We start from the raw sequence: 11,598 nt of genomic DNA, 5'->3' as shown, positions 1-11,598 counted from the left end.
CATGAATCAGTCTGGAAGGTATGTATATAATGCTTTTATTTCTAATGTAACACATAAATTTGTAACGTTGAAATTATTCTTTCCGATTATTACTAGAAGATCGTTCGTTCAAATACAAACGTTTGTTGCAACATTATAGTAATAATTATCTTACATGATTATCTTTGATTTGGGCTAATTGTGACGAATGTGACCATAACAAGGTTCACTACTAGGTTGCATAGCCTGATGAAATCTACTGTGGAAGATATCTAGGTCACAATAATGTAACTATACTTTACTGTTATAGATTATATTGGTACAAAATGCTAATAATACATTGCACACACAGTAGCTTAACCTTGCCACCTGCTTGCAATGCATTACAGGTAGTCCCCGGTTAAAGAGGAACTCCAGCCTAAACAAACATACTGTCATTAAAGCGGAATATAACCCTGCATTTCAACTTTGCTCTAAAACATTATTTACAGCATATTATATGCAAAAAGCATTTTTTTTACTAGACCAGCATTGGAAGGGTTAAACACAGAGGTTTAGGCAGGGGTCACACTTGTCTTTCAGTTTCTACACCTTTCAGAAAACTGAAAGACAAGTGTGACCTCTACCTTACAACAGCTAATGTAATTTATAGAGAAAACTGACAAATTGCGCAAGATGTCAGTTTTTTTTCTGCGTACGAAATCTACATTCAAGTGTGACCTAGCTCATTGATTAACATGAGTTCTCAGTTGAAAACAGTTTTTCTGTGCAGAAAACGCGCACGAAAGTTGACAAGTGTGACCCCTGCCTAAAAAGTTCCGTGGAGAGATATGCAGAAGTTCAGATTGTTACATTCTATTTAGTTATATGTATCTATTGAGAAATGTTACACACTCTTTGGCTGTCCTCCAACTCCTTCTCAGTCAGAGAGAGTGAGTCACATTCAACACTTAGATACATTTATGTAAACAAAATGTATCTATGTCAGCTTTGGATGCGTCTGCAGAAATCTCCAGGAACTTTAAAGCACTGTGTAACCCTTCCAATGCTGGTCTAGTAAAAAAAAAATGCTGGTTGCATATAATATACTGTAAATAATGTTTTAGAGCAAAGTTGAAATGCAGGGTTATATTCTGCTTTAAGTTACATTAGTTAAGCTAATTAATATAGATAGGTAATATAATAATATTGAAAGAAGGTGACAGGGAGCATGAGACACAGTTCCAACTGTCCTGTGTGCTGATCACCCCTCCCAGTTGCTAGGCAACGTGAATAACAACATAGGAAATCCCATCATGCTTTTGCACAGCATCAGGGAAAAAAAGCCCGGGCAGTTTTCTTTGATAAGTGGAGCTTAGCTAAAAAATGCAGCTAAAAATGATGCTTTGGTAAGAAACACAAAGTTCTGATGCTGTGAAACTGTTAAAGAAAAACCAAGCCTTTTCAGTGCTGCTGAGTAGATTTTTAGTCCGGAAGTTCACTTTAACGAACGAGATAGGGACTGTAGGTTCGTTCTTAACCTGAATCCGTTCTTAAAGAGAATCTGTATTGTTAAAATCACACAAAAGTAAACATACCAGTGCGTTAGGGGACATCTCCTATTACCCTCTGTCACAATTTCGCCGCTCCCCGCCGCATTAAAAGTGGTTAAAGACAGTTTTAAAAAGTTTGTTTATAAACAAACAAAATGGCCACCAAAACAGGAAGTAGGTTGATGTACAGTATGTCCACACATAGAAAATACATCCATACACAAGCAGGCTGTATACACCCTTCCTTAAGAATCTCAAAAGATCATTTGTGTGTTTACCTTCTGTCCCCTTCTTCTCTCATGCACTGAACATTACAGGCTTCCTGCAGACAGCTCTGCCTGTGCCTGTGTTTGTAATTCCTCAGTATGTGTCAGCCAGCTACTTTCACAGCCTAACAGAGGAGGATTTTTATCCAGCTCTCTTCTATCACTGATAAGATAGCAGAGACGCTGCTAGCTTATGTAAATAAAACACACACTGGAGTGTGCATAGAGGAACAGACCAGCACGGAAGAGTTGGCAGCCTTCCAGACACAGGCCGACAAGTCTGACAGGGGAAAGATACATTGATTTATTACAGAGACCGTGATAGTACAAAGTGCTGCAGTGAGCCAGAACAGATTAGAATAGGTTTAGGAACTTGTAGGATGGTAGAAAAAACGTTGTAATTTTTGTTACAGAGTCACTTTAATGTCACACAAGAAATATTCACAAACCCCGAGTTCCTAAAAGAATTTCTTGAACTATACAGGGCACACCCAATGCCTTTGGAAAATGAAGTCGAAAGAATACTCGAATAGACATATGAAGCTGAAAGCATATAGTGAACTAGTGAAGTTGTGCCAACCACTGCTTCCTAAGGCCAATGTAGAATATTTGAATGGAAGAATACAAAATCTAAGAACTGTATTCAAAAAAGAACTGAATAAAGTAAATGAATTGCATAGATCAGGAGCAGCTGCTGATGACATATATACACCAAGATTATGGTATTATGATCTCCTACTCTTCACAGCAGACCAAGAAGAAGGGCGACAATCTGTTTGTAGTCTCCTCAACGACAATGGGGTAAAGGATCAAACGCAGAAGCAGCAAGGGCAGGGGAGGACTGGGACCTTTTGGCCTGGGGGGAAACACAAACCAGAGGCCCGTTATCATGGCAGCCCCAGCCCAAATGATGTCACACACGCACCCCACGTCGTATATGCCAGTAGTCACGTGGAGCACCAATGCGGAAATACAGGCAACAGGTGAACATAATACATTTTGAGGGACAACGGCCGGGGTTTACGTCGTGTCTATCATTCGTGGTTATTGCATGGCGTGATTATCGCATCTGACAACCACATTGGTCTGAGATTTCCCATCCCAACATCTCAGATGGATACATTTAACCAATTTCCACCCAACATTTTTATCTGAATCGATAATATCAAAACAGATGGTCGATCGGCTGTCAAGTCAGCAGATGTATGGCCACTTTAATTCCGCAAAGCTCATTCCTCCCCCCCCCCCACACACACTTATGTCCTCCCCTTCGCCACCATCTCTACTAATCCCTCAAATATGCCCCTCTTCCACCTTGGATATCCCCTCCCCCTTTACCAGACACATCCTTACTGACCTCCCTGCTGACACCATGATCCCTGCCTGGTTAATGCTAAGGGTTCCCATTGACTTACATTAACCACTTGCCGACCGCGCACTCATGACGCGCGTCGGCAAAGTGGTAGCTGCAGAACCAGCGACGCACATGTGCGTCGCCGGCTGCAGGCTAATTAATCAGGAAACAGCCGCTCAGGGATCTCCGGCCAATCAGCGTCCGGGGATCGCTGTCACATGACAGGCAGGAGCCTGTTAGAGGCTGCAGAGGACAGATCCGTTCCTGTGCAGCCTCCGATCTCTCGGAGAAGGGAGGGAGAAGAGGGAGAGGGGGAATCCTGCGGTGGAGGGGGATTTGAGGTGCCCCCCTGCCAGCCACACGCAGGCAGGAGCGATCAGACCCCCCCAGCACATCATCCCCCTAGTGGGGAAAAAAGGGGGGCGATCTGGTTGCTCTGCCTGTTTGATCTGTGCTGGGGGCTGTAGAGCCCACCCAGCACAGATCTTAGAAATCAGCGCTGGTCCTTAAGGGGGGGGGGGGGATAAGGCTGAGTCCTGAAGTGGTTAAAATCATGGTAAAATCGCGATCGCGGTAAAATCGCTCAGAAAAGCACTTATAGTGTGTCTGAGACCTTATGCAGAGAAGGGGAGAAACGTTGAGGAGAGAAAAGCTGAAAGAGAAGGAAGAAGATAGTTAAGTGACAAGACAATATGTTCTGTACAGCACTGTGGAAGATGGCCGCACTATATAAATACTAAATAATAATATCAATAATTTGCCTCACCAGGATTGCAGTTTTATTTGGCTTTCCTGTATGACAAGAAGACACAGCCAGTTAGCACTAGGGGAAGAGGGAAACAAAGGTGAATGAGGGAGGCTGGTGCACACCAAGAGGGCTTCTGAGCGTGTTTCAAATCGACAGTGATTTGAAAAGCGCTTGGCTAATGTTACCCTATGACGGTGTTCCCACAGCAGCGTTGTGATTTTTTTAAAAATCGCAAACACACTGCATGTAGCATTTTTTGGAGCGATTCATTTAAATATCGCTCTGAAAATCGCTTCACAAAATCGCACTCGCAAATTGCTAGCGATTGCTATTGCGATTTTGGTGTGCACTAGCCCAGAGAGAGACTGAGAATAGCCTGAGATGGAGCAGAACTATATTGCAGTCTCACATCACACAGAGGCTACTTGCCTGTAATAGGACTCCTGTCCCTGCCAGTCTCTCACACAAGTCAGAAAGCAGCCCTCCTGGAGTCTAGGGACTGTCAAAAACTTTTCAACTTGTTTAACGCCTTATCCACACATGCAGTCATTATAACAATGGGAGGAGACAAGACAGATGTTTGCCCACAGACCCTCCAGGCAAGCTCTGCATCATGCTGTGTATATTTACCAGCTTGCCTGCCCTCTAATTGCACTTTTATCAGCTAGCCTAGTGTTTCACATTGCCTTACAACAACAAACCTGAATACACCAGACCCTAAATCACTGAATGAAAGGCAGCCTGGGGGGAGATTGCCCCCTTCCCCCCTGGCCAGTCCGCCCCTGGCACAGGATCATGCAGAATCAGAAGTAATAGCTTAATTATTTTCCCTTTTACATACTGTTTCTTTTATAACATGGAGTGTGTCACTGTTATGGCAAACTCTATACCTGCATTTAAAGGGGGCTTAGATGCTTTCCTTGCATTGAAAGACATCCATGTCTACACAATTACTAGGTAATGCCTAATGATGTTGATCCAGGGATTTTATCTGATTTATCTGGAGTCTGGAAGGAATTTTTTTCCCTTTTAGGGCTAATTGGACCATGCCTTGTAAGGGTTTTTTGCCTTCCTCTGGATCAACAGGGATATGTGAGGGAGCAGGCTGGAGTTGTACTTTGTTCTCTGGTTGAACTCGATGGACGTGTGTCTTTTTTCAACCCAAATAACTATGTAACTATGTAACTGTTGTAAAAAAACACTGAGTGGACAAGCACCAATAACTGTATTTTTGCATAGACAAAATACTCTAGCTGAAAATGTGTTTTGAGAGTGCTAACTTTAGGGTTGCTCGTCGGATCCCGCGGAATTTAGATTTCCGCAATTCCGGTCGGAAATTGGCAGTTCCGTTCCGGTGAGCCGGAACGGAACATCTATGGCCTCGATTCATAAAGCATTACCTCATGCGGTAATGCTGAAAACAGCAGACTTTACCGACCACTTAGCAAAATGTCAATTCATAAAGGCTGTTACCGCATGAAAAGCTGACATTACCGACCAGGGAGATAAATTACCGACTTGGCTGCAGTTACCGACAACACATGTCAGTAAATTGTCAGAAAATGTCAATTCATAAAGCCTTCAACAAGCGGTAAGCCTGGAGGTAGTTACCGACACCTCTGGTGAGGTCTTAACAAGTTACCGACTGCTCTGACAGCCCTGATTAATGCAAAGTGCAGAGATCCGAAAGTCTGTTTGATTCATCTGTGGAGAGAGCCAGAAGCCGTCTGTGTGAATCATTTCAGCAGGCAGGGAAAGACTGTGTGACTCATCTGTCTGAGTCATCAGTGGAAAGAGCTGGCTGTGTGAGTAATTTCTGCAGGCAGGGAAAGACTGTGTGACTCATCTGTCTGAGTCATCAGTGGGAGAGCCAGAGAGAGCCGTTTGTGTGATTCATTTCTGCAGGGCAAAAAGGGAATCGGAACACTGCTCTACTCTACCGCTCAATGGACTGCGGTAATTTACCGACCTCCAAGGGCAGCTGGGGAAATCTTTATGAATTAGCACACAGACCGGGAAAATACCGAGTGCGGTATTTTCCCGACAAGATTTTTTTTATCGCACTGCTGTTTATGAATCGAGGCCTATATCGGTAATTACTATGCGGAATTCTGTCGGAATTTAGAGCCATTGGAAATCAAAAGCCAATCAGAAGCGTGTAAAAGCTGCATTTACTGTTAGGCAGAATTTTTAAGCCAATCAGAAGGATCGGAAGGGATAGACCCATCACAGAAGCTTAAAACACGCTGATTTCTGCATTAAAATCAGAATTTCTGCACCAATTAGAATCTTAACAAAAACCAACCAATCCTACGAGCAACCAGCTCCTAGCTACCTATCATCAGCTATCCCACCCATTTTGTATATAAGAGAGGTGTGACAGTCACGAAGCTTGTGGGTTTCAGTCTGGTGTTTTGGAGAGAGGAGAGACAGACCCATATTAGTTGTTTCAACATAAAACAATAGTCTTTTTAAAGACTGTATATAAAACAAAAGTCTTTTTAAAGACTATGAGTGAGAGTGTGAGCTATTAGTAGTAGTAGGTGTATTTGTGAGAAAGTGACAGTAGATTGTTAGTTTGAGTGATAGATTGTAGGGATGGTCGGAATGCCAATTTCCGATTCCACGGTAAATCCGCATTCCGCCATTGCCAAATACCGAATTTCCGCAGGAAATTGCGGAAATTCTGCCCGACTTTAACATCGATTTTCTCAAAAACTATAAGGTCTTTTTGAAAACCTTTTTTTGGCATCTTGTTCACAAGATTCAGTTTAATAAACCCTGAAAATTTGGTGTTTCTAGGACTTATGGGGGCTTTGCTATTAACCGCTAAAGTCGGCGGATTTTTACTGTAATGTAAAATGCAGAAAATAGGCAGATGCAGATTCTCTGCATTTTACATTACAGTAAAAATCCGCTGACTTTAGCTTTCAGGGTTTATTAAACTGAATCTTGTGAACAAGATACAAAAAAAAGTTTTCAAAAAGACCTCATAGTTTTTGAGAAAATCGATGTTAAAGTTGAAAGGAATGTCTGCGATTTCCGGCGGAAATTTCCGCGATTTCCGGCGTAAAAGCCTACCTACCGCACCTGCATTACCAATTTCCGCATTCCGATGCGGAAATGCAATTTCCGATCGGAATTTTGGAAATTGCATTTCCGCGGAATCCGAATGAGCATCCCTAATAGATTGTAGTGTAGTGTACTAGTAGTTGCTGTGTGGGGAGGGTTAGAGAGAGCCAGCCAGGCCGCAGGCTTAGTGTTTGACAGGGTGAGAGAGTTAGGTGATTGATTAGTTGAGTGCAGTGCAAGTATTTTTGTTTGTTTTCTAAGTTCATTTTTTTTCTCTTTATTTTGTTTTCTTTTTATTTTCTTTATTTCACCCCCTTATTTTCTTATCTGTTTTTTAGTTCAAGTTAGGTGGATTTATTTTACTTTGGTTCTGTCGCTCATGCCCCTTCCCCAATAAACTTTTTTGGCCCCAAAACAATGGAGCGAGAGCAGCAGCTATTTCTTGCCACTCCTAAAGTCACAGGCGTCGAACTCCAGGCCTGGAGGGCCAGATCCATGCCAGTGTTTAGGATGGACTGAGAAATGGAGAAATGTGTTCTACCTGATGGACCACACCTTTCCTAATTCAGTCCCATCAATTCATTTGAGCTGTGTCAAAAACTTGGAAGGACCTCAGCCCTCGTAGGACCGGTTTGACATACCTGCCTAAAGTGATGGTGGTGTTGGTGGATCACATCAAGGACATGATCAGGTTGAGGGTGTCAGCAGCAGGAAGCGTTCCCCCCCTGATCAGAGATGTCTTCCCTGTGTTCGCACGCTGGAAAATTTTGACAGAGCAGCAGGCGAACAGAGTTGTTGATTATTTCGATCAGGAACCCTCTACCCAGTCTGAGGAACTTGAAGCTAGTGGCAGCAGCACCAGTAGTGGCCGCCAGGTTCCTCATGACCAGAACCCGACCGCAGCTGCTTATCTTGACGAGGTTGCTTCCTCCCAGTACTCTCCTCCAGAATTAAAGCACACCTATGTCGATGAGAGAGATGTGCAGAAGGATTGGGTTGAGGCATTGGAGGAGACCATGGGACTAAGCTCCTAAGAAGTGGTGGGTTCTGTGGTGACAGAAATGGCCCCTGTGTTTTCTTCATCCAGTAATCCATCACAACTGGGAGCTTGTGTCACCACCAATCAACATCACCACCAGTCAACTACAGAGGTGTTTCGTGGCCAGGTGGAGGGTCCAGAAGAGTCACATATGGTTATGGGTCCAGAGATTTTGTTGAACTGGATGATGTTTTGGATGATGAGGTGGCTGATCCAACGTGGTCATCATCTGGAGGGTTAGGCACTAGCAGGCGTGAGCAGCATGGAGAAACAGAGCAGACGGTTGGCCAGCAGCCTGCAAGTGCTTTCCCGTCTGCCAGTACCCACTAGTCCAATGCTGAGCATCGACGTGCTAGAACAAGTCGCACCACTGTTCCATGTGCATGCTAGAGATGGCCCGAACCTCCGATTTTAGGTTTGCGAACCTCCGCAAACATTCACGAACTTGCGAACTTTTGCGTACCTCAATAGACTTCAATGGGGAGGCAAACGTTGAAAACTAGAAACACTTATGCTGGCCACAAAAGTGATGGAAAAGATGTTTCGAGGGGTCTAACATCTGAGTTTTTGCATGGATGAGTGGGATAGATGCCAAAAGTCCTGCGGGAAAATCGGGATTTGCCGCATAGCAGCGTTTTAAGGGCAGAAATCACATTGCATGCTAAATTAAAGGCCTAAAGTGCTTTAAAACATCTTGCATGTGTATACATCAATCAGGGAGTATAATTAGAGTATTGCTTCACACTGACACACCAAAATCACTGTGTAACGCACCGCAAACAGCTGTTTGTGTTGTAATGGCCATGCTGGACTGGTGCGCACCATGGCGAGAGTGCAGGCGATAGCGGTTTTCAAGCCCATATTGTCGCCAGGCTGAGGTAGCTCAATGACAGAACAACAGTGATCGTCCAGTTGATCGAATTTGGCCTGTCCACAATGAAGCAACGACTTTATTATGCCGCCCCCCGAGACACGCATATAGCTGGTGGTCATTGCTTCATTGTGATGGAAATGGGCATATGTACATGCCTTTTGTTTTGTTGTTGCAGCTGCAGTGCAGCCAGAAAAATTAGGCAGGCATGTACACGCACCAGAAAAATTATTATAGTGGCCGCTGCTAGCAGCAGCCTTAAAAATTCAGAAATCTGCCTGGAGTCCTGGACCCTGTTGGTGGTGGCGGAGAAGGCAGTCAAGCGGCATGCAAGCAGAGATCTTGTGTGTGGGGACTGACTTAGTCTTTGGGCGGGCAGTAGCCCTCCAAGATACATGCCTCATTCATTTTGATAAAGGGGAGGTACTGAACACTTTTTTGACTATTCTCAGTGACAATGCCTCCAGCTGTGCTGAAGGTCCTTTCTGACAGGACGCTTGAGGCAGGGCAAGACAGAAGTTGGATGGCAAATTGGGACAGCTCTGGCCACAGGTCAAGCCTGCGCACCCAGTAGTCCAAGGGTTTATCGCTGCTCACAGTGTCTACATCCACACTTAAGGCCAGGTAGTTGGCTACCTGCCGGTCGAGGCGTTGGTGTAGGGTGGATATGGAAGCGCTAAGGTGAGGCGTTGGACTAAAGTATGTCCGCATCTCCAACATCACCATGAGATCGCTGGAGCGTCCTGTCCTTGCCTGCGTGGACATGTGAGAAGGATTACTGGCAGTGGTACCTTTATTGCGTTGTGCTGTGACATCACCTTTAAACGCATTGTAAAGCATAGTTGCCAGCTTGTTCTGCAAAACATCTCTGCCACTTTGTGCCTATACCGAGGGTCTAGTAGCGTGGCCACCCAGTACAGCTCATTCCCCTTGAGTTTTTTTTATACGGGGGTCCCTCAACAAGTTGGACAGCATGAAAGATGCCATCTGCACAAAGTTGGATGCAGACGTACTATCCATCTCCTTTTGCTCTTCCTCAGTGATGTTAGCTAAGTTCTCCTCCTCCCCCCAGCCATGAACAATACCACGGGAAAGTTGAGCAGCACAAGCCCCCTGTGACACCTGCTGCCTCATCCTCCTCCTCCAAAACAACACCTTCCTCATCATCTGACTCCTCTTCCCCAAACAACTCTTTCTCCTCCTCCTCCTCCCCCCTCTGTGCTGCCGCAGGTGTTGAGGAATCATCTGCTTCTGCTGAGAATTGATCCCACAACTCTTCCTCCCGTTCCTGTTCACGCTCCTCCACAGCTTGATCCACCACTCTAGGCACGGCACGCTCCAGGAAGAAAGCATACGGGATCAAGTCGCTGATGGCGCCTTCACTGCGACTTACCAGGTTTGTCACCTCCTCAAAAGGCCGCATGAGCCTGCAGGCATTTTGCATCAGTGTCCAGTACTTCGGCCAGAACATCCCCATCTCCCCAGACTGTGTCCTTTGGCTGTAGTTGTACAGATACTGTTTGACGGCTTTCTTCTGTTGTAGCAGGCAGTCCAGCATCAGGAGGGACGAATTCCAGCGAGTCGGGCTATCACAAATCAAGCGTCTCACCGGCAAATCTCACCGGCAAATTGTTTCTCTGCTGAATATCGGCAAAGCGTGCCATGGCCATGTAAGACCGCCTGAAATGCCCACACACTTTCCTGGACTGCTTTAGGACGTCCTGTAAGCCTGGGTACTTAGACACACATCTCTGAATTATGAGATTCAGCACATGTGCCATGCAGGGTACATGTGTCAACTTTCCCAAATTCAAAGCCGAAATGAGATTGCTGCCGTGGTCATACACCACATTGTTGATCTCCAGTTGGTGTGGGGTCAGCCACTGACCCACCTGTTTGTTCAGAGCAGCCAGGAGAGCTGCTCCAGTGTGACTCTCCGCTTTGAGGCAAGACATGTCTAAGATGGCGTGACACCGTCGTACCTGGCATGCAGCATAGGCCCTGGGGAGTTGGGTCTGTCTAGCTGGAGAGGAGATTGCAGCACCAGTAGAGTTGAACTGCCACTCAGCCAAGGAGGAGGAGGAGGATGACAGCAAAGAGGATGTAGCAGGAGGAGAGGAGGTGGCAACAGGCCTGCCTGCAAGCCGTGGAGGTATCATTTGGTCCGCTTCACAGCCCAATGGGCTGTGTAAGTAATGTACCTGCCCTGACCGTGCTTGGCAGACCAGGCATCCGTGGTCAGATGGACCCTTGACCCAACACTGTGTGCCAGAGATGACACCACTTGCCTCTCAACTTCATGGTACAGTTTGGGTATCGCCTTTTTGGAGAAATAATTGCGGCCTGGTATCTTCCACTGCGGTGTCCCAATGGCCACAACGTTTTGGAAGGCCTCAGAGTCCACCAGCTAGTATGGTAACAGCTGGCGAGCTAACAGTTCCGCCAAGCCAGCTATCAGACGCCGGGCAAGGGGGTGACTGGCAGACATTGGCTTCTTCCGCTCAAAGATTTCCCTCACGTACACCTGGCTGCTGCTGTGGGCAGAGGAGCAGGAACCACTCAAGGTGTGAGGCAGAGTGGAGGAGGGAGGCTGTCATTGTAAAGGTGCAAGGGAGAAAGCGGCTGAAGATGCTGCACCTGAAGGAAGAAGAGGAGAAGGAGGGTTGCTTTGCTTTTGTGTGCTGCTTTTCCTCAGGTGGTCTTCCCAATGCAGTTTGTACCTTTTCTGCAGGTGCCT

Source organism: Hyperolius riggenbachi, chromosome 8 (assembly GCF_040937935.1).
Source record: "Hyperolius riggenbachi isolate aHypRig1 chromosome 8, aHypRig1.pri, whole genome shotgun sequence".
Lineage (NCBI taxonomy): Eukaryota > Metazoa > Chordata > Amphibia > Anura > Hyperoliidae > Hyperolius > Hyperolius riggenbachi.
Note: the sequence above shows the minus strand (reverse complement) of the source record.